This window comes from Mauremys mutica, chromosome 7 (assembly GCF_020497125.1).
Source record: "Mauremys mutica isolate MM-2020 ecotype Southern chromosome 7, ASM2049712v1, whole genome shotgun sequence".
Classification (NCBI taxonomy): Eukaryota; Metazoa; Chordata; order Testudines; family Geoemydidae; genus Mauremys; species Mauremys mutica.
In genome coordinates this window covers 95892410-95919458 of record NC_059078.1, presented here as the reverse complement: position 1 = coordinate 95919458, position 27049 = coordinate 95892410, and the positions used below count along the sequence as shown (strand labels likewise).

The 27049-nt window shown below is 44.2% G+C and overlaps 1 protein-coding gene across 1 annotated transcript in view; it reads left to right on the top strand.

Moving 5' to 3' along the window:
* The first annotated feature begins 1566 nt into the window (after positions 1–1566).
* The window catches only part of SLC16A12 (solute carrier family 16 member 12), a 58116-nt gene continuing 32633 nt past the window's right edge, over positions 1567–27049 (top strand). Inside the window, exons 1-2 of the mRNA XM_045024909.1 lie at positions 1567–1782; positions 3824–3888. The gene's annotated coding sequence lies outside the window, so the exon portion shown is untranslated. The remainder of the gene's footprint in view (positions 1783–3823; positions 3889–27049) is intronic.

Below are 27049 nucleotides of genomic sequence, written 5' to 3'. Positions count from 1 at the left end.
CATTGTAGTGCGTCCCGATCATGGCCCCTATCCAGCATGGACCTTGATACCTGCTCAAAGATATCGTAATTCCTACGGCTGGAGCGCAGCTGGGACTGCACAGCTTCCTCCCCCCAAACACTAATGAGGTCCTGCAATTCGCCAGTGCTCCATGCTGGGGCTTGTTTGCCACGTGGAGGCATGGTCACCTGTAAAGATTAACTGATTGCACTCCACACCTGGCTGCAGCAAACAGGAAGGAGATTTTTAAAATTCCCGGGGCATTTAAAGGGCGGGTCACCTGAGGCAAGAGCAGTAGAGTGCAAACTGATGAGCAGAGTGGCTGAACAGGAATTGTGGGATAACTCCTTATTCCCTGGAGGACAATTAAAGCACTGGTGAGTGTCCACACCTGCTGAGCAGTGCTGGATCACCAGCGCTGCACTCCTTATACCCCAACCGGGATGGGTTTTCAGCCAGCGCTGCAACCAGGGAGTTGCAGCGCTGGTTGTGCCCTGCAAGTGTGGACGGGGTGTAATTGCAGCGCTGGAAAGCCTCCACCAGCGCTGCAACTTGTAAGTGTAGCCAAGCCCAAAGAGATGTCAGGATTTAGATCTAAGAAGTTAGCCTTTAACTCTTCCTAGCAGGTAAAGTCTATTTTAACTGAGTTAAGCTAACTCATCTGAGGAAATTGGATTGAAAAACACTTTTTTGCCCCAGAAGACAGGACTTTATTGTGCTGAATACAGGCCTTGTTTAGACTAGATTCAATATGTGATGTTAGCACATATAAATACGTTTTTTGAAGTCTAGTGTAAACAAGGAACATTGCTTTAACTTAACCTATGCTAAATGGCTGAGATAAAAGGGGTAACATCACTCCATAAATCTTAGCCTAGACAAGTCCTGGATAGCCCAGGCACAATTCACTTCCCCAAATTAATCTCAACTTTCTGTTTGCTTTCTCTCCCACCTGTCTCTAGCAGCTCCCCTTGACTGGACAACAGGTACTATGGTGAGCCTGTCTTAACCAAATATTAGCATCAACTTGGGATCATTCTGAGTGAAGTTCAGTGTTGGGAAAGGCGCTGGGTTTATCCTACTATTTCTACTGTGGCATAGATTTAACTAAATAATTCCCACAATTCTTTGTCAAATACTGAGTTGAAATAAGGAGCACCTTGCATTTCAGACAGCCACTGCCTTTCCCTGCATTAATGCAGTTGACAGTTGTAAAGTGAGGAAAGTTGTTGTGAATAAAGCTATGTCCAGCCAGCTCATCCGGCCAGTTTTTCGATCTTAAAATCCACAGCAATTTCTCCGATACTTTACAAGCTGCGTAAAGTGGTGCCTGAAGTACTTTTGAAAGATATGCATTTGCGGGCCTTGGTGGTTATTTTGTTAAGATCCGAGTATTTAATTGAATCAAAGAGAACACATCATGCCTCACTGGCCTCTCGTTCCGAAAAGCTCTCTCCCCCAGCCCGCTTGGAGGCAATCCAGATCAGATGTAGCTCTTTTCAGCCCGATTTGTATTAGATCCTAGTGGTTTCAGGTGCCCCATGTAAAGTAAGCAGAGGCCAGGGGAGTTGGTGTAATCCGATTCCAGTGAGCTAGGGGCCAGGATTTCACTGTAACTTGGCTGCGGCTTCCCTAGCGCACGGCGGATCGGCACGAGCTGCAGTTGAGCGCCCCGGGCAGCCCTAGGAGGAGTCTGGATGTGCCCCTGACTGACCGCCTCTTCCACACGGGTCTCGAGGCGCGCGGGGAGATCAGCGCCGCTGCAGCCCAGGCCCACGCGCGGTAAGCGCCTCCTGCTCCCCCGTGCGAGGCTGACCCTGGGGTAGGGTTTTATAGCAGCGGCTGGTCAGGGCGGGGGCGGTGATAGCGCTAAGGGGTCGGGGAGTTTGCGTGCGAGGGGGCCAGCGGAGGAGGAGAGGGGAGCAGCGGGGTGCGAGAGGAGATGGAAAGGGACCCGGGGTGTTGGGGGCGGGGGGGCTGGAGACTGCAGAGGAGGAAAGATCTGTGGGGATAAGAGAGCGGGGGGAGGGATGCATCATTATTGGGACTGCAGTAGCACCTACCGGCCCCAGTCATGGGCCAGGACCCTACTGGGCGAGGGGCAAAGTTAACGTGCGTGAGGGGGGGGGGGGAGGATTACGTGGGGTAACGGGGTGTGTGCTGAGGGTTGGGGGGAAGGGCCGGTATGATGGGGGGAGGATTATGTGGGGTAACGGGGTGTGTGTTGAGGGTTGTGGAGGGGGCGGTATGACGGGGGGGAGGATTATGTGGGGTAACGGGGTGTGTGCTAAGGGTTGGGGGGGGAAGGGTCGGTATGATGGGGGGAAGGATTATGGGGGTAACGGGGTGTGTGCTGAGGGTTGGGGGGGCAGGGCCGGTATGATGGGGGGGAAGGATTATGTGGGGTAACGGGGTGTGTGCTGAGGGTTGTGGGGGGGAAGGATTATGGGGGTAACGGGGTGTGTGCTGAGGGTTGTGGAGGGGGCGGTATGACGGGGGGGAGGATTATGTGGGGGTAACGGGGTGTGTGCTGAGGGTTGGGGGGGAAGGGACGGTATGACGGGGGGGAAGGATTATGGGGGTAACGGGGTGTGTGCTGAGGGCTGGGGGGGAAGGGCCGGTATGATGGGGGAAGGATTATGGGGGTAACGGGGTGTGTGCTGAGGGTTGTGGAGGGGGCGGTATGATGGGGGGAGGATTATGTGGGGTAACGGGGTGTGTGCTGAGGGTTGTGGGGGAAGGGCCGGTATGATGGGGGAAAGATTATGGGGGTAACGGGGTGTGTGCTGAGGGTTGTGGAGGGGGCGGTATGATGGGGGGAGGATTATGTGGGGTAACGGGGTGTGTGCTGAGGGTTGTGGAGGAGGCGGTATGATGGGGGGAGGATTATGTGGGGTAACGGGGTGTGTGCTGAGGGTTGTGGAGGGGGCGGTATGATGGGGGGAGGATTATGGGGGTAACGGGGTGTGTGCTGAGGGTTGTGGGGGAAGGGCTGGTATGATGGGGGGAAGGATTATGGGGGTAACGGGGTGTGTGCTGAGGGTTGTGGAGGGGGCGGTATGATGGGGGGGAGGATTATATGGGGTAACGGGGTGTGTGCTGAGGGTTGTGGGGGAAGGGCCGGTATGATGGGGGAAGGATTATGGGGGTAACGGTGTGTGTGCTGAGGGTTGTGGAGGGGGCGGTATGATGGGGGGAGGATTATGTGGGGTAACGGGGTGTGTGCTGAGGGTTGTGGGGGAAGCGGCGGTATGATGGGGGAAAGATTATGGGGGTAACGGGGTGTGTGCAGTGGGGTGTGGAGGGGGCGGTATGATGGGGGTAGGATTATGTGGGGTAACGGGGTGTGTGCTGAGGGTTGTGGAGGAGGCGGTATGATGGGGGGAGGATTATGTGGGGTAACGGGGTGTGTGCTGAGGGTTGTGGAGGGGGCGGTATGATGGGGGAAGGATTATGTGGGGTAACGGGGTGTGTGCTGAGGGTTGTGGGGGGGAAGGATTATGGGGGTAACGGGGTGTGTGCTGAGGGTTGTGGAGGGGGCGGTATGATGGGGGGGAGGATTATGGGGGTAACGGGGTGTGTGCTGAGGGTTGTGGAGGGGGCGGTATGATGGGGGGGGAGGATTATGTGGGGTAACGGGGTGTGTGCTGAGGGTTGTGGGGGGGAAGGATTATGGGGGTAACGGGGTGTGTGCTGAGGGTTGGGGGGGGGGAGGGCCGGTATGACGGGAGGGGGCGGGGGAGGAACTCATCTGAATTGTTGCTTGTATAATGACAGGAGAGTTTCTCTCTCTCTTGCCCCACCACCCTGTTCATGGTGTCAGGCAGCCAGTCCCTTAGCAGGAGCAGAATTCCAAGGTGCAACGGCAGCCAATGGCAGGGGCGGCAGGTTTGTATCATTTTTGCGGGTGCCCAGAATGGGTCCAAGTTTCCCCCGCCCCAACACACGCACCTGCCTTGTAAATCGATATATATTTTTTTAAACTAATGCGAACATGGAGTGGATTAACAGTTTCCCTATATTGGACAATGCGGGGTTGGGGAGACGATGAATCTGGCTGGGGGTGCAGGCTCTGGGGTGGGGCTGGGGATGAGGGGTTCATGGTGCAGGAGGGGGCACAGGGCTGGGGCAGAGGGTTGCGGTGTGGGGGGCCTCAGGGCTGGGGCAGAGGGTTGCGGTGTGGGGGGCTCAGGGCTGGGGCAGAGGGTTGAGGTGTGGGGGGATGAGGGTTTGGGGTATGGGGGGGCTCAGGGCTAGGGCAGAGGGTTGCGGTGTGGGGGGATGAGGGTTTGCAGTGTGGGGGGCTCAGGGCTGGGGCAGAGGGTTGCGGTGTGGGGGGATGAGGGTTTGGGGGGTGAGGGGGGCTCAGGGCTGGGCAGAGGGTTGCGGTGCAGGGGTGAGGGCTGTGGGTGGGGCCAGGGATAAGGGGTTCACAGTGCAGGAGGAGGCTCAGGGCTGGGGGTGTGGGCTCTGGGGCGGGGCTGGGGATGAGGAGTTTGGGGTGCAGGCAGGGTGGAACCAGAGAGGAGGACTCCACAGTCCTCCCCCAGCCCTCTGCCCACGGGCAGCAGCAAGCTCCAGGGGAGGGGTCCCCCTGTCTGCCCTCAGCAGCACACTCATCCGGCACCATCACTGCATTGTTCCTAGGGGCTGGGCCCCTCCTAGGTTCAGGAAGCCCCCTCGGCTCCCCTGTGGTGGGTGCTGGGGGGGGGTAGGGGGGGCTGCCATCACATGTGCGCCTCCTCCCCTCCGCAGGTGGTGGCTGTGCCACTGCCTCCGCCTTCTGCAAGCACCGCTCCCTTTTGTAGCTGGCAGCTGCCAGCAAGGAAGTGGTGAGGAGCAGCAGGGCGGCTGCCCAGGGTGCAGGCAGGGACACTCCAGGGGAGGCATGCGTGGGTGGCAGCTGGGGCTGGGGAAGGCACACGGGGCAGCAGGCGGGGGCAGGGGGAGAGACCCGGCCCTGAACATTGGTGGAGCCGGGACCACGTGGCCTGAATTTGCTGGGACACAGGCACCAAGGGCCCATTTAACTCACTGCCCCTGGCCAATGGCAAGAAGATTTCCAAATGCTCCTCTAGTTAGATCAGCTAGGAAACTTCCTGGGGAAAGTGGCTTTTCCTTGGTTGTTGTAACAGTCTTGGAACAAGGATGTGGTGTTGTTACCTGGACAAGATGAGGTAGAGATGCAACTGGAGGGGACATGGGCAGGGGTCTCCCAGAGCAAAGTGCAGCCTTATTCTCTGCCTGCTTGCCAAGTGCAGGAACCAAAGCAACCCAAAGAGCATTATTTTGAGACAAAGGGATGTCAGGATTTAGATCTAAGAAGTTAGACTTTACTTGCTAGGAAGAGTTTCAACTGGGAAATAATTTCAAAAACGCACTTTGCAAAACTTTTACAGGGCACAGTCCGGCTTTCTCCCCTTGAGTTCAAAGGCAAAATGCCCAGTGAATTCAGTGGGAAGAGGGTTGCTGCTTTGGGGCCAGGCCATGCTATGTTACTCACATCGAGTAACATTGTCCTCCACAGGTACCCCTGTCAACTTCAATGGTACTAATTCAATGTGTGAGAGTCAGAGGTACCACAAGCTGGCATTCTGGGCTTGTCTGTCAAACACTCTTCCTGTAAGTGTATTGGAGATGAGATTTTAATGTGTGTTGTGGTAGACCTATATTTAGCCCTGCATATATGGAAATAGTTTGCTGCAGTGTAGTATAAAATTATAAATGTGACTATTTTAGAGCTGGTTAAAAACTTTGAAAATTTTATACTAAAACGAGCATATATTTCATAAAAAATTGTGTGAAAAATTAATTCCATTTTCTAGTTAGCTATGGAGCTAGTAGAAACATTTCAAAATTAAAAAAAAATTCAACAGGAAAAGTGGGATGGAACTTTCACCCCCACACACCAAATCATTTGAGTCCCATTTTTTTGACCAGCTCCACAATATTTACATTTTTGTTGCTGATTGTGTAATAAGGCAAACTTACATAAAAGCTCTGTCATGTAGTCCAATAGTTTGAATCACATGAGTTTCTTAACCAATATTTTAAGTGAATGGTCTTCAGATTCCCTCTACTTTTGTGATTTCCAACCACAGAACTGTGATTGATTGATTTTTAAAAACATATTTGTTTTCAATTTTTCAGTTTATAATGCATCAGTATGATTAACCATGAGTGATGCAATAAAAAAAATGCTTCAACTGTCCAAATTCCTAGATGGTATCACAGAATGTAATTCTCTTATTCCTTGGGATACCTGTACAACTAGACCTGTTCCAAATTCTTTTGGAAATAATTATTTCAAATATAAGAATGAACATTGGAGCATTTGCAGCACTAGCTATGCCTTTATAGTATGTAATATGTGTAGAGAGGATTAATTGTCTTTCTGTCAGTTCATTACCTAAGACTTGATCATGCACATGATCTTTTCTTATAGAAGTAGTCCCAATGAAATCAGTGGAAGTAATTTTGTGATGAAGGATTGCTAAATGTGGCCCATATTCTTTTACAGGGATATTAAAAACATAAAAATAAAAATGGTGATTCAGATAGGGCTCAATCGTGTTGAGTGCCTTCTGGGAGGTCCTCAGTGCTAGCGGTATTTGAGTGCTCAGCATCTTGCTGGACTGAGCCAACCCATAAGTATGAAGTAATATAAATATGCAAATACCTTCAAACCTACCTACACTATAAAGCTTTTAAACAATTATTTGTTTGTATCTCTATAAATTAGTACATGCTTGATAATTCAACCAGAAACCAAAAAAGCAAAATGAGAACACTTATAATGAGTCTTGGCTGAACTAATGCTTTTTGATTCATTTGCCATTAGTTTACTTTTAAACTTGTTTAATTTCCAAGAATGTAGACTCTTAATGAAACATTTTGGATGAATTCAAGTATGTTTGCGCGATAACCTTTTGACTGCGTTGATTTTATCAAATTAACAAGCTAGTTGGAGCAGCTACTTTCTATTTGTTGTTGTAGGTCTGTTCCTGCAGAGTCAGTGAAATAACGTTTCCTTTAATGCTGGGAAATTACAGGGAAAACATGAAACTTAATGAAGTGTAGCAGGATTACATTTTGCTCAAAAGAGGTCTGTTATGCCTTTATTGTAGATAATATTGTTATTAATATAACAATCATTACAATGAAATCTTTCACAAAAATAGTCTGTAGTATTATCCATTCATTATTTTTTCTCCACTATTTTATTTCATACCCTATTTTTCCTTTCTATTCGATTTTATCTTTTACTTTGTCATTACCTATGAGAGTGTGTGGCAACACCATTTTAACTGAGAATATATCAGTATTTTCTTTAGAAGCTTCCATTTTTAGCACTTTAAAACTCACTTATTAACTTTTGCTTCAAATTAAGACTGGGAAATGGCATGAAATAAAATATCTCAATGCAAGAGAGTGCATTTTTATTTTACAAAGCTTTGTCAAAATTGGTTTAGCTACAAAAATTCAGGGAGGAAAAGCTTGAAAACAGAGTATTTTGCCCAGCTTTTGGGGTTGAGTGTTCATCTCATACCTTTACCTAACAAATGGCTTTAAAAATATACAGTTTTACTGACTGTTAAGGCTGGGCCAAATGCTGAAATCCTTTAGATCAAGTCTGTAGGGAGAGATTTTCAAATATTTTAGGTATGCACTGGGAACTGCCTTCCTTAGTTTTGCGTGTGGTTACTGCACTTGCATGAAACAAAAAGTAATTGAATGCTCAAACATCCTCATATGATCATTTGGGCATGCAGTTAACAAGTCGGTGTGTGCAGCCATGGTGACTGCACACAAAAAGAAGGCATGCATTTTTATGTATATTTGGCAGATGCTTGTCCTCATTGATTTTACTTTACTGGTATTTGGTGATAATTGTAATCAATTTCAGGAGACATTTACTGTACCATTCTTTTTGCAGCATGGGAGCTTTACAGTCACACCTGTCATATAGGAAGGGATCTTTGTATTGATAGGAGCTGAATGTTATTCACTGGAATGCATTCTGCCAGTCAAGTGGAATTGTAAAGCTCCAGGAGTGTAGTGTCTCCAGATAATCATAGAATATCAGGGTTGGAAGGGACCTTAGGAGGTCATCTAGTCCAACCCCCTGCACAAAGCAGGACCAATCCCCAGACAGATTTTTGCCCCAGATCTCTAAATGGCCTCCCCAAGGATTGAGTTTACAACCCCAGGTTTAGCAGGCCAATGCTCAAAGCACTGAGCTATGCCTCCCATAATAACCAGTACTCGTTTTGTAAAACATGCTGAGATGCCTCTAAGCATACAGAGTAGTTAAAAGTAGGCAAAGTTACCTAGTCACAATGTATACTGCTTACATATGGGAATGTTACACACTGCGCACTTCGAGTATTCTGTGGACGTGCTGTTAAAGTTTTACATACTCTAAAAGTATGATGCAACTAGCCATGTTTTCATTTAGAAGCACAGTCAAGGAGATTGAAAAATCAGTGGGGCACAGCAGCTTCCAAAATCCACTGTAAGTGGTTCCCGACTGGAATAAAAGTGTGTTGCTTTTATATCGGTATTCCCACCCCGGCCTGATACATGTATTCTTTCTAAGGCCTGGTCTACACTAGGGGGCGGGGTTGAACTAAGGTACGCAACTTCAGCTACGCGAATAGCGTAGCTGAAGTTGAACTACCTTAGTTCGAACTACTTACCCGTCCTCACGGCGCGGGATCGACGTCCGCAGCTCCCCCGTCGACTCCGCCACCGCCGTTCGTGGTGGTGGAGTTCCAGAGTCGACGGGAGCGCGTTCGGAGTTCGATATATCGCGTCTAGATGAGACGCGATATATCGAACTCCGAGAAGTCGATTGCTACCCGCCGATCCGGGCGGGTAGTATGGACGTACCCTAAGTGATGATCCTGCTGTAGCATCTTACAAAACATTTACATCGAGAGATATTTCTGTGTTGTTCTGTGTGGGTATCAATAAAAAAACACTGCTATACTTAATTGTTCTCAGAGACCGAGAGAGATACTGTACCCTAGTGAGTGTAAAAACTGTGCCACTTCTTACTATTTCATTTAAGTTCAAGAGACCTCTTGTCATCCCTACTATGCTTTTCTAACAGGAACTGAATTTGATACTCATATGGGGAAAGTTCTGAATTACAGTTACTTGCTATTAAAGTCCTGAGACAGTGGTAAAAAACCACTGATTTGCTGTCTTCTACATGAAATGAGAAATTGTGTTAGAACAAAGAAACCAGTATTTTCCCTAAAGCTACTCAGTCTCCCCAGCTCTTCATTGCCGCAGTTTCATCTTAAATCTTCCTGGAACCCACTTGTTTGGAGACCCTGATACCCATTGAAAGAAATGGTACACGTATTTCACATCTCCCTGTTTCCTATATAAAGAAACTTAAACAAGAATGAATATTTAAAAACAAGTTAGAGATCCACGAACCTCATTGGCTTCAGGGCCGGCTCCAGACCCCAGCACGCCAAGCGCGCGCTTGGGGCGGCATTTTGCCGGCAGGGCGGCAGGCGGGTCCGGCGGACCTTCCGCAGGCATGACTGCGCGGAGCTGTGGGACCAGCGAACCCTCCGCAGCTGCGGGAGGTCCACTGGAGCCGCGGGACCAGCGGACCCTCCGCAGTCATGCCTGCGGGAGGTCCGCTGGTCCCGCGGCTCCAGTGCACCTCCCACAGGCATGACTGCTTGGGGCGGCCAAATTCCTAGAGCCGCCCCTGATTGGCTTCATCTTTCATCCCTGGAGTAGGGTTTTTTCTTTTGGATTGTCCAATCCCAAAGGTGTAGAGCTCTTCTCAAGAGGATGATCTTCCTTTGGTATGGTGGGAGTCCCATTGCCACTAAGGTCACATATCAATTGAAACTGGGTTTGGAAGCAGCTGCCAAATTCTTTTTCTGGATTGCCTACCATGATCAGTTTTGAGCGTGCAAGATCTCGGGAGCAGCTGAATGTGGTGACCCAGCTGGTGTTGGCCAATATTTATTCCCCTTCAATTTTAATCAGGGCTGTGGTCTCATGGTCTAAGGTTTGGTGCATTTTACTGCCCTCTGTGTAACACAAGTGGCTCCTGCTGGGGATCTTGGGTAAAATTCTGCAGTTCTTACACAGCCTTCACTATGGTAACAATTTCCTTGAGCAGGATAGTAGATAGCCACAGCCCTGCATTGTAGGTTGGAGTGCAGGAGCACCCAGTCCAGCAGCAGCTCTAGGGTGCATTGTGCTTCAGGGAGACACAATACCTCTGGGAGCTCTCAGGAGCACAGATGGCTGCTGCACCACTCAGGGAGAGGGGGGTGCAGCATCCACTTCTCTTTGCTGCCCGGTCCCCACTCTTCCCTGCCCTCTTTACAAAAGATAGCGCTAACAGCGACATTAGCAGTAGCCCTTTGACTTCCATGGGAGTTATGTTGTAGTGAAGATTAGATAAGGAATGCAGGCTTTGGCCCCTTACCAATAAAACAAAAGAAGCAGCCTAAAATTTCCCTTTGTAGGACCCATCTGACCACACCTAGAGGTCATATTAATCCTTTAGGAGCTGTGCTCTAGTATCAAAGTAATGGGTATAAAAAACCCTCCTTGTATTTAGGGTTATTCTTCGTTTTGGAGTAGCAAGACATATCCCCAATTTTTATTTCACTGGGAAGGGGTTGGTGTCCTGGAGAACAAACTCAGTGCACATTCATTTACCATATGGTCCCTAGATAACACAGTGATTGGTACCCAAGATCAGATTGCTCAGGCTGCCCTGCAAAACTCAAATATAGCTAGGAAGGACCTCTAATACTCTCTCCTTCAATAGCTGAGGCCAAATCCGGCACTCATTACCTGCAAACTTCGGAGTTGTGCAAACTTCAGAGGCAGTAAATCTTAGCTCAACAGCGAGATAACATAGCCAAAAGATGAGCCTACTGTTGGAGTCTCAAAAGCCTCTCCCCTGATCCAGACCTGCACTGCAGCTGAGAGCTGTAGAGCTGCTGTGGAGAATGAGATCACCAGGTGTGTATGATTTTATTAGAATCAATTTGTTTATCCCTGTTAAACCTGATCAGTTACCTGTCATGCACTAAATGATGCCATTTAAGAGTTTAAAGCCTGTGTACTGAGCTGTCTTGTTTGTAAAGTTCTCTCTAAAGTGGTATACTCTGCTCTCCGGCTCCTAAGCACTTGTAACAAACCAAACAAGGCTTTCATTTTTCCCCTTGTATGTGTCATAATTATTTGTCTGTGCCTCCTTCCTATAGACTCTCACATTTAACTACCTGATGCTCTTAGAAGGTGAAATAATGAACTTAGAGGATGGTAACTGAAGAGTTCGTTAGTGTCGTTTTGAGTCAGTGATGTTACCTGTCTTTTACAGTTGGAATATTTCCCTTTTCTTGTCTCCTTTTTCGGTTATTTTATTGTGAGGTTATTTTTATTGGTTCTATTATGAACTCTGTCTTAATAAGTTATAGAAAAGAAAGAAACAGAGAGATGTAGATAAGGAACTCGGTTTTTATTAATCACTCTCTGGGGAAACAGATTTAGTACACTTAGATGAATGAATAGACTAAAGGAAGCTATATTTTTATGGGGGAGAATATGTAAATGTGTATGATAAAACAGATTCTCAGGTTGATGGAAAGTTTAGTTTTAGGGCCTAATTCTTCTTTAACTTGTATTGGTGTAAACAGGAGTAAGTCCATTCAAGTCAGTGAGGGTAAAATGATGTAAACTCACTGTCACTGAGAGATGAATCAAGCTCTCAAATAACCCCGAGGTATTTTAAGCTTGGTTCCCTTCAGCTGTACCGTTTATCACTGGTGTTTGCTGTGGCATGTGCTATATTGCCTCTGGATTTTTAATGTCATGTACAATTAAGTGCTATGGAAAGATCATCCTGACAAAGTGCAGACATACTGTGAAAGTGAAGCTCGGGGCCAGAAGTAGGTATTTTTACATCATTTAAATCTTGTTTCAACTCAACCTGCAGCCATCCTGAGGAAGGGGAAGCTGGACCAGATCTGAGGGAGTGGCATTGTGACCTGATGCATGAGGTCACAGTTCTGGATAGGCGGCCAGTCCAAATCTGCATGAGTGGCATTGTGACCTGGCACACAAGGTCACAACACCACTCAATTTTAACCCAGCCACACCTCTGTCCTGATGGAGGGGTGGCCAGGCCAAATTTCCAGCTCCGGTCAGGGGCCAAGGAGCTGTTGAGCCCCTCGGTGTAATCATGATCTCAGTGGTGACTCTCTTGGCCTGCACCTGTCCTTAACCCCCCTGTGTGCTTCTCTGGCATTCCCTGGAATGCTATTCCCCAGCATGTATTGGAACTCTGCAGGTTCCAGGGCTTTGTGCTTGTGTGCCTGCTTGAAGTCTCTCCTTAAACATGCTTCTTCCTAAAGGCCTGTAGCCTTAGCTTGCCCCTCTGGGAATCAGTAACCAAACAGGTGACAGGAAAACTTAAATACTAAGAAAAAAGAAAAAAATCCCAACGCCAAAATGGTTTAACTGTCAAGGCATGTGCCAGTGTCACCACTCAGTCACTTGCTGGCTATTCGATCCCACCCTTCATATAGTTAAACTGTAACCTCCCCAGGCCAGGAGCTTATATTCAGTCTTGTCTGTGAAGAGTCTAGTGCACTGTGGCTAATAAATAAACAATTACAAGTTTGTTAAATGAATTAATAAGGCTAAGATTTAGTCACAGATATTTTTGGTAAAAGTCATGGACAGGTCACAAGCAATAAATAAAAATTAATGATCTGTGACCTGTCCATGACTTTTACCAAAAATACCGGGGACTAAATCTCTATTTCTGGGTCCCTGCTGCTCCCTCTGGATGGCCCTGCTCCAGTGTTGGGGGTTGACTGCCTCCCAGTTGCTGCTCCTGGGGACCGCTCTCCAAATGGCCTCAGGGTGCCCCTGGGGCTGCTCCAGCCACCCAGATCCTGCTGCTGCTCGGATGGTCCCCAGGGTACCCCCAGGACCAGCCAGTCGCACCGTCCGCTGCTCACATGGTCCCCGGGACCAGCTGCCCAGGGCCGCCCAAGCAGTGGCCATTGTGGCTGGCTCTGGGGTGGGCCCCAGGACCGCTGCTTGGGCAGTCCGTGGGACCAGCCGCACCGGCCACTGCTCGGGCACTCCCCGGAGCCAGCTGCCAGGGGCTTCCCGAGCAGCGACTGGTGCGTCTGCCCCTGGGGACTGCTGGAGCAGCTGGGCCAGGGTCGCTCCAGCAGTGGCCAGTGTGGCTGGCCTTGGGGCACCTGAGAGGTTGGTCCTGGGGCCCCGGGGCCTGGTGCTCAGATGGCCCTGAAGTCAGCCGCACCAGCCACTGCGGAAGTCACAGAGGTCATGGGAAGTCACGGAATCTGTGACCTCTGTGAAATAATCGGTGCCTTATATATTAACAATGCTGAGTTTAATGAGACCAAAGAACGATCTTTTCAATCACAATCTTTTCAATAACTTTTCAGTTTGCAGTGTAATGGCTTTTCTCAAAGCCCAGGGAACTGGTTCCCTGGGATATTCCAATTTGAGACTGTGCTGATTTTAGTTTTCTCTGTTCCTCCTCCTCTGGTATCATTTGTGTAGAGCCGACCAGTTTGCATTAATACTTCTTTCTGCCTGTAAACTTTCTGATTTTCCAGAAGACATGTTTTCATTTGGATGACAGAGCCAGTCTGTCCACTCTCATCTGCCCATCTTTCATCTTGCATCATATGCCTGGAGAACTTTCCCACCAGCTGGCCACCTTGCTCTCATAGAAACCACTTCTTAAAGTACATTTCTTCCATAAACCCTTTAAAATGAATCCACCAAAGAAAGGTCATCCTGTCTGAGCTGCCTGATCTACTCAACCAATCCAGTTTGCTCTCTGGGGAGAAGCTTTACTTCTATAAGCAGTATCTTCCAGACACTCCCCCTCCCACCTCCCTGCCTCAGCCTACAGTGCTCCTCATTTCAGTTCAGGCTATGTTTTGTCATTTTGTTATGTTTTTTATTTAATTAGAATTGCAGACTCTTCTTGGCTAAGAAGCCAGTGATGTGCCATGTACAGCCATGGCACAATGTAAATAAAAACATATCACATCTGTATACTGGCTGGCAAAAACACATCTATGTTTTTAAGTGGCAATAGAGGTTTAAAATAATCCCTCTGTGAAGACACACAAAATGAAATGAAACCCATCTGAGCAAGAGTCTGAGCAGCAATTCTACACTGCAAGGGCCTGATTTATACAAAAATAAGCAACTTCTGCACATCAAGGACTGATATGAGGTCCCAGGAAGCCCCAGTTTTGTGATGTGAAAGAAGATATTACTGTTGAACTGGGGCTTAAATTTGCTAATTTCCCTGTCTACATCATTTCAGTCACTTTCCCTCTAGTTCATTATGCTTGGGTCACATTCATATTTGCAACCAAAAGGGGAAATGGAGACTCTACAGAATACAATTCGATGAGAGTAATGAATCCGCCAAAGTGAAGTATGTACTGTATGCAGCATTGCAGCTTGAAGAAAAAGAATCTTCAAAGAGCAAAAATATGCACGGTATATCATTACACCATGCAAACATTGTCTTCTACCTTAAAAAATGGAAAATGCTCAGCCTTCAAAACAGGATGTTATTGGAGAACAATTGTGTTGCCTCAGTTTGGTTTTGGTTTTTGCATGTGGCTGAGATGTAAATTGGCAGGGCAACAAAGTTTCACAACAGAGACATCACTGTGCACACAAGCAAGAGCCTGTTTCCTGTCGAAACAAGCACTGTGTCCTTAGATGACATTCTTTAATCCAATAGTGCACAATCCAACTCTCCCAGGGTTTGAAAAATAATCATTCCAGGTTGCTTAGGGATCCAGATATGGAAACTGTAGGGTGGAGGTGCACGAGAGAACCTCAAATTTAGTGTTATTGTAGGTTGCTGGGCCACCACTAGCCCACTCTCTGCTATTTGGAGTCATTCTCTCACCTTTTACCTGTGGTTGGATTTTATCCTATTAGGTTTAATTTCATTTACCCTGCTGCAGTAGCAAAGTTAAAATGAACTAACCAAGTTATGCAACACAGCCAGTTGGTTGTTGGAGAAGTTAGTGGATGGATAGTCATTTTTTGGGAGTTGATATAGAGCCACATTGTATAATGCTACTTTTGTTTGTGCTGCACTTTGGGCAAAAATACCCAAACACACGCAACTGGTGCTGAAATGAAGCCTTCATCCAAGTGCCTTCTGGTATAGTTTTCAGGATCTGATTGTCTGCCAGAAAGATACAGATGGTAGTAGTAATATGCTTCCCAAATGAGAGCTTTCACATTGGAAATTCTCAAAGACAGAATCCCGGAGGCATTTCCTTTCTTAGGGGTTTGATTTTACTTTCTGACCTGTGCTTTGTTGAGAGAGTAAATCCCAGGAGGCACTTTGGATAACCTGGAATATAGGGCTGCCATTTGGTTAGACTGGTTAAGGAGCAAGAGCTTTTGCAATTACTTATAGACTACATCATCCGACAAAGTGGGTATTCACCCACGAAAGCTCATGCTCCAAAACGTCTGTTAGTCTTTAAGGTGCCACAGGACTCTTTGCTGCTTTTACAGATCCAGACTAACACTGCTACCCTCTGATACTTGATTATAGACTACAGTAAGCATATGAAGAACTTTACCAATACATCAAAGAGCAGTTCCCTGCAATCTGCTCTAAGACATTAGTTAAAACTGAAGTACACAAAGGTGCAGACATGCTGTCAAGGAGAATAACATCGGAAGGCTTCATGCAACAATGTAAAACACATAGAGTATATTTTTAAGGATCGATTTTAAAGAGAAAAAGGAGGTTACTTGCCTCAGAAGGAGTGGGAGGCAGTTCTTTTACAGATGAATGTGGCAGTTTACAACTGGTGAAGTATATCAAATTAAATCTCACAAAACACGCAGTACTTGCCCCAAGGAGCTGGCTGTTCAAAGACACAAATACATACTGTATGTAGCATACAGACAAAAGACAAGGAGTATTGGTAGTTGTGCAGTCCTCATGACATTCTATTTATTGGCGTATTTGGGTCAAAAGTCCAGGATGCCCGGAAGCATAGCCTCTCGGGAATGACTCTTCAACTTGTAATTAAACTGTTCACAAATAATCCACATCTCCACAAACAGCATTCAGTAATGTCAGTGACAGTCAATGTATGTGCATAATCAAGAGCAGAATATGGCCCACAGGCTTTTAAAACATGCCTAAATTGTGATGCATAATTCATTTGCAGTTGAACTTTTTAATAATAAATCAGGTGAGGCTTTCAAGCTAATAAGAACATTCAAAAAGAATGTTCATAGCCAGAGAGGTCTACAATATTTTTCCACATACAGAACAAGAAAGGGAGTTAGAAATTGTTGGGGATTAAGGGGGAGACGGAGAAAGAAACTGAAGCTGCACTTAACTGGACAAGAAATAAGAACAGAGCTGGATGAACTATTCATTGTGAACAATGTATTTATTGGATCAGTCCTTGTTTTCTGTTCATGAATTGTCCACGAGCAGATTGGAATTCGTACTAATTTGTTTGTTCATAATTTTTTGCCAAACAGTTATGAACATACAATATATGTGCCCGTGGCTTATCTGAAAACTGTCCAGAGTGAGTCCTTTTTCAGATATTCAGTATTTAGAATTTAGTCATGTGATTGCTCACGTAAATCACATAGTAATAGTTTCTCTGAAGGGATGAATTTACTTTTATAAATAGGAGAATTTTCTGAAGAGAACACTGAGGCATTGCATATTTCAGGGGAAGAATTGAACTAAATCAGACAAAATTGATTTTTAGGAATGTAATCTTATGTTTTTCTAGCTAAACTTTTTTCTGCTAGAATCTCTGTCTTCTGATACTGCATCACTCTTGTTTCTCTTGGTGTCTTGTGTAATAGGCTGGTTAAGGTTAAATAGATTCAGTTAATAAGGGTTTTTGGTAATGGAATCTAGTTAACCAGACGGAGTAGAATAATAGGATAAGGGGATAGTTGTTTAGTCCCTGAAGAGACTTATGTGTCTTATTCTCTATTGTTTCCGTGCTCCTGAGTTCATAGGCTGACGTATATTGACAAATGACTAGACCGGGGTTCACAAACTTCATTGCACTGCGACCCCCTTCTGACAACAAAAATTACTACATGACCCCAGGAGGGGGGACCGAAGCCTGAGCCAGCCTGAGCCCTGCCACCTGGGTGGGGTGGAGTGGGAAGGGAGACAAAGACAAAGCCTGTGCTCCACTACCCGGAGTGGGGAGATCAAAGCCGAAGCCCAAGGCCTTCAGCCCCACACAGGGCACCTATAACCTGAGCCTCGACACCCCGGGCTGAAGTCCTTAGGCTTTGGCCCAGAGCGGTGGGGCTCAGGCTTTGGCTTCAGCCAACAAGTCTAACACTAGCCCTGGCAACCCCATTAAAAAGGGATCGTGATCCACTTTGGGGTCCTGACCCACAGTTTGAGAACCACTGGACTAGACTAACCACCTGGGTTAAAGTTAGCTGTAGAATTCTCATAGACTTTAAGGCCAGAAGGAACATCATGATAATCTAGTCTGATGATCTGCACATGGCAGGCCACAGAACCTTGCTCATCCACTCCTGTAATAGACCCCTGACCTCTGGCTGAGTTACTGAAGTCCTCAAATCATTATTTAAAGAATTCAAGTTACAGAGAATTCACCATTTACTTTAGTTCAAAACAGCAGGTGACCCATGCCTCACATTGCAGAGGAAGTGAAAGCCCCCCAGGATCTGTGCCGATCTGACCTGGAGGAAAATTCTCACCTGACTCTGAAGTAGAGGGTGGGGGCAGGGAGGAGGCAAAGCCAAGAGGGAAGAAAGGACATGATAAAAGGGACAGACATTTGCCATGCTCATAGACTCATAGGTCAGAAGGGACCATTATGATCATCTAGTCTGACCTCCTGCACAACACAGGCCACAGAATCCTACCCACCCACTTCTATAACAAACCCCTAACCTATGTCTGAGTTATTGAAGTCTTCAAATTGTGGTTTGAAGACCTCAAGCTGCAGAGAATCCTCCAGTAAGTGACTCATGCCCCACACTGCAGAGGAAGGCAAAAAACCTCCAAGGCCTCTGCCAATCTGCCCTGGAGGAAAATTCCTTCCCGACCCCAAATATGGCGATCAGTTAGACCCTGAGCATGTGGGCAAGACTCGCCCGCCAGCACCTCTTCCTCTCTCTTCCACCTACATCTACAGACACCACTACACCAAGCAACTGAAGCGCTGATCAAAAGGGAGAGCCTGGCTGAAGCGCAACCAGCCAGGCTGCGGTGAGAAGCATCTAGGTTTGTAAGGGCACTGGAAGCATTAAGATCAGCTTAGAATGCGTTTTGCTTTTATTTTTATTTGACCAAATATGACTTATGTTTTGACTTATAATCACTTAAAATCTATCTTTATAATTAATAAATCTGTTTGTTTATTCTACCTGAAGCAGTGTGTTTGGTTTGAAGTGTGTCAGGGGTTCCCCTTGGGATAACAAGCCTGGTACATATCAATTTCTTTGTTAAATTGACAAATTCATATAAGCTTGCAAGGTCCAGAAAGCATAACTGGACACTGCAAGATGGAGGTTCCTAGGGTTGTGTCTGGGACCGGAGATATTGGCTAATGTCATTCAGTTGCAAGTAGCTGGGAGCAGCTTACATGCCAGAGGCTGTGCGTGAACAGGAGTGTGAGTTCTCACAGCAGAGCAGGGTAAGGCTGGCTCCCAGAGTCAAGGATTGGAGTGACCTAGCAGATCACCAGTCCAGATAACACCAGAGAGGAATGTCACAGATGGTTAGAAAACTTCATCTAATTTCAAGCCTAAACTTATTGATGGCAGTTTATATCCATTTGTTCTTGTGCCAACATTGGCACTTAATTTAAATAACTCCTCTCCCTCCGTGGTGTTTATTTCTCTGATGTATTTATAGAGAGCACTCACATCTCCCCTCAGCCTTCGTTTGGTTAGGCTAAGCAAGCCACTCCTTAGGTCTCCTCTTGTAAAGCAGGCTCTCCATTCCTCGGATCACCCTATTAGTTTGAATTAATCCTTTTTAAATATGGGAGACCAGAACTGTGCATAGTTTTCCAGATCAGGTCCCACCAACATCTTGTACAATGGTAATAACATTTCCCTATCTCTACTGGAAATACCTCGCCTAATGCAATCCTAGGATTGCATTGGCTGCTTCATGTTGATAGCTCATAGTCATCCTGTGATCGACTAATAACACCCCAGCTTATAGCAAAAATTCTTATTGTTAATCTCTAAATTCATGACCTTTCACTTCAAACTAATAAATTTCATCCCATTTCTATTATTCTTTTGTATGATATTCCAGTCCTCCTCTGTATTGGCAATACCTCCCAACTTTGTCATCTGCAAATTCTATTAATACACTCCCACTTTTTGTTTGCTACAGGTGACAGTGGTAGTTCCTTTAGCTGAGGTATGTGCTCAGATATTTGCCAGCAGCTAGGCATGTTATTGTGCAGGCTGGCAAGCCAGTGACAACTTCTCCTTAGAATGGCTCACTGATCAAGTCTAGCGGGGTGTCAGGAAGATTTCTACACACCCTTGTTATTGTCCCACACCCTGTGGGAGAACAGTACCATTCATATGCTGTCATCTGATACTTAGTTCTATAATCTTTTCTAAAATGCCTGCCTGGTCAAGTATTTTGTCTTATAAATTTTCTAATCCATAGGCAAAATGACTGTGGAAGTAGGGGATTGTTTGATGGGAGGGAGATATAGAGGTTTTTGTGCAGTTTTCCTGTAAGTGGTTCATGGATAAATTCGTAGATTGGTTTATAGATAGTCAATCTTTGTCTCTCTCTCTCTCTCTCTCCCTTTGTCTTTTGAGGCTCTTTAAATGTCATCCTTCACAGGCTCTGTTATTATTAATTTCTTCACTTCTTAAAAGATGATTCTCTAATCTCCAAGATTGCTGCCTCACAGTTCATTGACTCACTATCTTCTTCTCTTCTGCTAGCTCAACCTTTCTTTTCTTTTATGGCTCTCTTTCCTGTTTCAGTGTAGCTACTAATGATCAAAGAACAAATGTGATGCCGTCTTTCTCTCTGTTTGCTGTCTCCTGAGCTCTGATGTGACTCAATCTCTTTTTATATAAAATCACAAGCTTCCATTTGTACTAGTTAGTTTTAGCATCATGGACACCCTTTAGTTCTCTGTTGTAGTTCTTTAGTTCTGTGCATCTCACCTACCTAGCACCTGGTCTAGTGTTTTTTGTGTGTTGGGCTAATCCTCTGTTTTCATGTGCAGTTATTTCTTCAGTATTTCCCAGTAGTTACAGATCCATACATTGAAACATATGAAGAATGTAATTCTCCTACCAATCACAAAGTCAACGGTTAAGGGAGATGAATATTGAAACTGAACTCCTGGGTTGCAATGGCCTCAAGCAGTACCATGCCTGGAAGTCGCTGCAGATTCTCTGTAATCACACAGCTGTTCCAGGGTTTGCTCTGGAGCGGAAACTAGAGAGGCAGTTTTCTTATAGCTTCAAAGATGTCCTAAGAGTAAAAAGAAACAAGCTTAATGGGAAACTAGTTTAAACATGAATTACTCAGTAAGACAAACTGGGACACTGAGCATAGGGAATGTGCCCGTTTATTTCAGACATGTCAGCTGTTCTTTGATTCATGGTAAATAATTTCTTCAAGAAAATAAACTTTTACTTGTGAACAGATCAAAGTTTTTACCTAGTTTCACAATGTGCTTACGGACTTATAGGTTCTTCTTGTTCAAAGATTGTTTTCTAAGAAAAACAAAAGAGCATTTTCTTTTGATCTCAACCTATTTCCTTCCACTTTAATGTGTGATGTTTCCTTCCCATGTTGTTTGGAAAACTCAGAAAAAAACCCCAGTTTCTATTAAAAGAAATACAATGTGCCAAAAAGAATGTATTTTCATTGTATTATTTGGACAGAAATGATTCTGACTAAATCCAGAGACTCCAGACTGATAGAGAACTTGGAATTTCCAAGTACTCTATTGAAAGAGTGAACAACTATTTAGAGGAATCACCTGGTTTATGAATCATTTCACCTACCATTGAAATACAGCTACCTGTAGTGTGGAAATCTGTAACTTTACAATGGCAGACAGTGACACTAGTGCACTGCTGAAAGGGAAGAATACTTTAACCAACTGAAATAAGGGAGCTTTTTATGTAAGCAGAATATAAATTACTCAGCTGCAACTGGCCAAGTCACCAGGGCGAATAGCTCTACTCTTGTGAAAAATGCCATAGAATCTTTAATGACACAAGTGGTCAAAAATTTGATATCTCATCCAAAATATGACAGCTCCATACTGTGCACTCATCATCTCACTGAGGCATTGATTCAGCACTGCCTTAGAAGGCAGAGTGCAGACTATTGAGTCTCCAACCCTGCTTCCTGTAGCATGTGTTTCCTGTGGTCTTCCAAACATTTCCTAGCTAGGTTCAACCTATCTTTGTTTGCAAGATTAGACAGGATCACAGCCTGATGTGCTGCAGGTAGAGAAGGAGCTATCTGAATCATAACATTATCACAAAGATGGAAAATATTCACCCTCCCAGTGTAGGGTTGTTCCACATAGTCTCCATGGCTTTGTCCAATCTAGTTATAAAGTGTGCCAGTGATGAGGCTTCCAGCACTTTCCTAATAAAGTGGGATGATTGAAATGAAACACATTTCAGAGTACCTGCTGTACCTCTCTGAGAGCTACATTTATGGTCACAACTTTTAATATTTTAAATAATATTCAAATTAACTTATTGTTAATTAACCCCATTCTAGGAAATCTTCCTGCTATTGCTCATATTGCTGGAATGACTTTGTGCAATGTAAAATATTTATAAAGGGCCTAAATTTATACCAAGGATTTACAGATCTGTTGAATTAACACCAACTCTGGAGAACGTCTGAAGAATCTACATTGTAAGAGTTATTTGAAAAAGCCGAGTGTACGCAAGGAAAGAAAATGGAAGTGTCCTGAATGCAGAGGTGTATGTCTTTTATGGAAAGTCTTCAGGGAATTAAAAGAGATACTGCATGCCCTCCAGCTAGGTCTGAGATTTTCTAAGAGTTTTGTGATAAAGTTATACATTTTGAACTATATATGAAAATATTTGGAGTATATAGAAAGACATCTTATTAGCCAGGGGAATCAGACTTCAAACTTTTTTAAATGCTTGAATGAAGTTTCACTTGAACTCCTAAAGGACCAGTATTGGAACTTTGGCTGCTTATTATTAAATGATGCAGGTAATGGTACTTACGGTTGTACTGGAGTTGTAAATAAGTGGTCAGGTCAGGAATGGTTCAGTCAAAGGAAAAAAATTAGGACCAATTAGCCAATTTCTGTCATAAAGTACATGGCTGCAACTCTGATTGACTTTAATGGTAGCTGTAAACACATATCTGAAGGCAGAATTTGGCCAGTTACAGTCGTAGTCACATGTGAATGCAGTTTGGTATTAATGAACATGGAGTAAGAACAAAAGAAGAGACCTTTCTGCTTAGTAAATATGTCTCTGCTATAATGCCTGCCACAGCAGGAGTGAGATTGGAAATTATTACAGAAAAATCTCTAATTCCATTCACTCAATGCAGGAAAAGAAAGAGTTATTCTAGTTTTATTAGGCTCTGGTTATAACTCAGATTAGTGCTGGTATATGTGGGAAAGAAAAGCAAATGTTATTGAAGGAGGTTCAACAAACAGAATTAAAATAACACTCAAGTTTCAAAGATTTCTCATGAAATGTGGCCTTATTCATGTCGGAAAAGAGGAGCCTTTGATGTGACTAGAAGTTTATGCTTGTTCCTAGTGGATGGTAAAGTTGTGTGCACACAGAAGTATATTGTCCTGTTGTTTTGGGAAAATATTACAAAGAAATCAGTCTGATATTGATACAATAATCATAGATTTGTTTTTATTTATGCCTTTTATTATAAGAGTGCCTGCCCTGAGAATGAGTTTATGTGGAAAAACAAAAAGCTGTGGGGATGACAGAGGCAGTGACTTTCCTTTTGTTTGAATGGTTCTTCTAGTCAGATGATGACTTGAGGTGCAACAGTTTAGTCCTACACTCATTTCTTAAAATACAAGGGAAAATTTAGACTTATACAGATTTCTAGAACAAGGCAAGTCAATCATGTATTTTATATGTGACTACGCTGTTTGCCTGTCTGTGTCTTCCTTACAATGTTTCTTATTCATAGGGTATTTAATACTTTACATTGTTTTATATTGATTGAAAGTGACTAGCATATCAAAGTATTCTCTTGTACCTAACATCACGTGTTTCCTAAAATCTATCTTGCTATGAATATGAATGGCATAATTTGTTATTGACTAGTCACCCGCACAGATGGTTGCTTTCTTTTAAAGTATTTTAGTTACAGGAGAGTGAGAAAATTTCTTAAAACAAACTTTAATTATGCATTACTTTTTTCATATAATTTGTAATAGGCAGATAGGTTAGGAATAGATGGGATAGCATCCGCTGAGGGTTTTTATGACTGTATAGACTGTATTGTTGAGAAATAGAGAATTATTGAAATAATGGGAATTTTAAGGTTATGAATGAAAAAAAGTTGGCCAGTGGCTTATTGTTTGACACTTCAGGGAAAGACAGCAGCATCCTCCACCTGTTAATATATAGACAAACTTTATTCTGAACAAAGTATATGCTCACCCTTTATTCTGACCCCCTAACTAAAATAATGTCTGTAAAGGGACAAGAGATGTGAAACAACATATTTACCTAGGGAAAACAGAGTTTCATTCAGCATTTTGTAAAATCAGCTCCTCCTGCACTGATATCTTTTATTTCAAAGATTGTTTCAGAACAATATTTGATGGCCTTAATGACTCTTAGATGCAGAGGTGACACAGACATTTGATCTCTAATAGGATGAACGGCATTGCTATAATAGAGATGCCTTCACTCATTGATGTCATTGGCCACATTTTTTATTCTCTCTTTGAGGTATCTGTGGTTTGTCTGGTGCCTCAGTAATGTTCAGCCCCATCATTATTAAACCAATATTCATCAAAAGCAGCAGTCATTTCAAGAACCTATGAGTTTTTCATCTTTTTTGGTTTTCCTTTGTGTCGAACTCTTATCTCCCCTATATTTGGAGATGCTGCTCCATTACTGCTTTAAATCCATCAAAGACCAAGGATTTTTTCTATTGAGAAAAATCAGTAGAGTCTTTTAGCTGATGATGTGGCTATCATAATTTTACAGGGATCATGATTTCAGTGGTATACCTAACAATTGAGACCTACAGGAAGTGGAAATAATAATCATAGTGCAATTTAATATTATTGTATGTAATGGATGTTGCCCATTAGAAGAACACATACTGCATTAAACATACCAGATGATTTGTTTGGTTATGTAAGTATGAGCGAACGAGGGGAAACAATCTGTTCTGCCCTTGCATGTCTGACTTTTTGTAAACAAATCTTGCACATTGTAACACACAACAGTGGGTTGAGCTAATTACAAGGAGAATAAGAAAAATATGAAGAAGAAAGCACTGAGAATCTTCCTAAGAATTATTTCTGTATTAAAAGAGACACCCGTTGTCTTATTCTAAGAGGTTTATGATGGGGAGTGCACCCCACACAGGCCCTGATGGGGTTAATGTGAGCAGCACCTGCAAGAGAGAAAAAGCCAGACTTAATTAATAATGAAGCCTAGCTGAGGAGGGCCTGGGTGATGACTATAAAGCCATGAAGTTTGTAGTAGAAAGAGGCTACAGGGAGAGAGTGTGTAGTTACTTGCTAGGGGATAGAAGGAGTAAGAAGCTGTCCAGGGAGGCAGCAAGGAGTCTGACAGAGTAGACCTTGTCTGCCAGCCAAAGGGTCCCTGAGCTGGAACTCAGAGTACAGGGATCACCTTGGCTTCCCTACAAGCCACCAAGGAAGGTGGTGTGAAACACCCTAAAGTAAGAGGTATATGTACTATGGAGCCCAGAGACCAATGGAAGGCACCTGTAAGGTCATTCAACTGTAGTGGTTGGACTCTGTTGCCTCAGAAGGGGTGGACTAAAGCATGACTTGTCCGGAGGACCAAATTGCGAGAAAAGAGACCAGGGCAGTGAGCGAGCAACCTCGGCAGGGGGCTCCATATGGGGACAACTGCTGTGCTACGCCTGGCCACATGGAGGTGTTCCTGCGGTGAATTAACTCCTTTACAGGGGCATTTTTGCATTTTACTAGAACTCAAGTACATTACTGACCAACTCAGCCTTTCATAACTTGAATGAAAACAACTCCACATGCAGAAGGGATGAAAAAGCATCCGATGAAAAATGAGAGAAACTCAAAATACAAGTACATTTTCTAAAAGTACCAGGTCAGGTCATCTCAACTTCCTGTAGCCCTGACTACTGCTTACTTGGTATCCACTATATTTAGCAGTATTTTAGGCATGAGTAAAAAGCTCCCATAAACCTGCAGAATTATTGCCAGCACTTCCCTAAGGCTCTGATCCTACAATTGTGGAAGAAAGTGTCCACCTGTGTAGATCTCACTTGAGGACTGGGACTTGAGAGAGCTGGCAGTATCACTGCTTTTTAGTAGCCTGGGTACTTTTCTTATAAACTTATCTATATGACCACATGATGTAGTGTACTCCTTTTTAATCTACATACTGTTATACTCCCCACACAGCTAGGGCTGCCTGGGCACCAAAAATCTTCCTCGAATTAATGACGAGATGAGCTTCTTCTAGGTCATGTTCCCTTTACAGTTCACATCGTTACTAGACCATCCCCAGCTAACACAAAGGAAGAAGAACATTTGGATCATTGTCAGGGTATCTCAGTGATGAAATTGGTTTGCATCAGTGAACGGAAATAAAGTAATAATTTAGTCACATTAATCATCAAATGCCTCGAGAAAAACATCATATTCCCATGTGTCCTATTGCAGTAGTACAGCAGAATTCTTTCTCATGGTAGTGTTCCTGCAAGATGGAAGAGCGTAAGGCTTTACAAAAAGCTTTTTCTGTATTTTTCTGCAAGCAATTAAATTGAAAAGTTCACATCTGTTTAAAGGCATAGTGGGAAATTGATGAAAACCCAACCCAAAGGAGTGAATTTATGATTCCCAGAACAATTAGGGAAATCAAGAAAATGAAAAACTGAAGTACCACCACATATTTAGATGTTCAACTGTAAAAGAGAAGGGTAGGATTTGGCCTAAAATGACTTTTTTCATTAGTTTTATTTTTGTATTAATAAAACAGGATTCAGGTCACAGTACAATAACAGTCCTTGCCCTTTGAGGGTGCCTTTAAAAGTTTTGAATCTCCTGGTGCACGTAAACCAGGCATTGCCATCTTTTAAAATGGATTTTTTACTCAAATAGCTGCTATGGCTATTGTTGAGCCATATCGTCATCATCCATAGGGTTGAGTGGCTGCACTGAAAGCTGAATGTGGCCCATAATCTGAGAGCACTGAGATAAATAAGGTATATTTCTAACTCAGGCTATATCAGTGTGGCCTGTACATGATCCAAAATATAACATATTTGTAATTTAGAAAAATAGACATGTGCCTGGATTCACTCTCAACACTTCTTAATAGCAGTATAAGATTGCCTAGCACATTCATTTCAATTTAAATCTTCTCTACCAATCAGATGGATGCCACCCAGTTAGAAACAAGGCAATGCATCGTATTGTGGATGAATGTCTGATAAAGATAAGAGTGATGTAGGGCTAAATGTTTCTTAAAGGTACAGTGGGATAAGGAATGTAAGCTGGTCAAGAGTAGGTATTTACCATCTCAGCGCTGTTGTGGCAATTAATAATCTGGCTGAAATCTTTTTGACAGGCAAAATTCACTAAAGGAATGATAATTGTTAATGACCTTTTGTAAAGCTATAAGGGAAGCAGTGAAGTTAGGAAGACCCACTTAAAAGTTGAATGAACAACCCTGTGCCTTAGTCAGTGTAATCCAAGGGGACAAATGT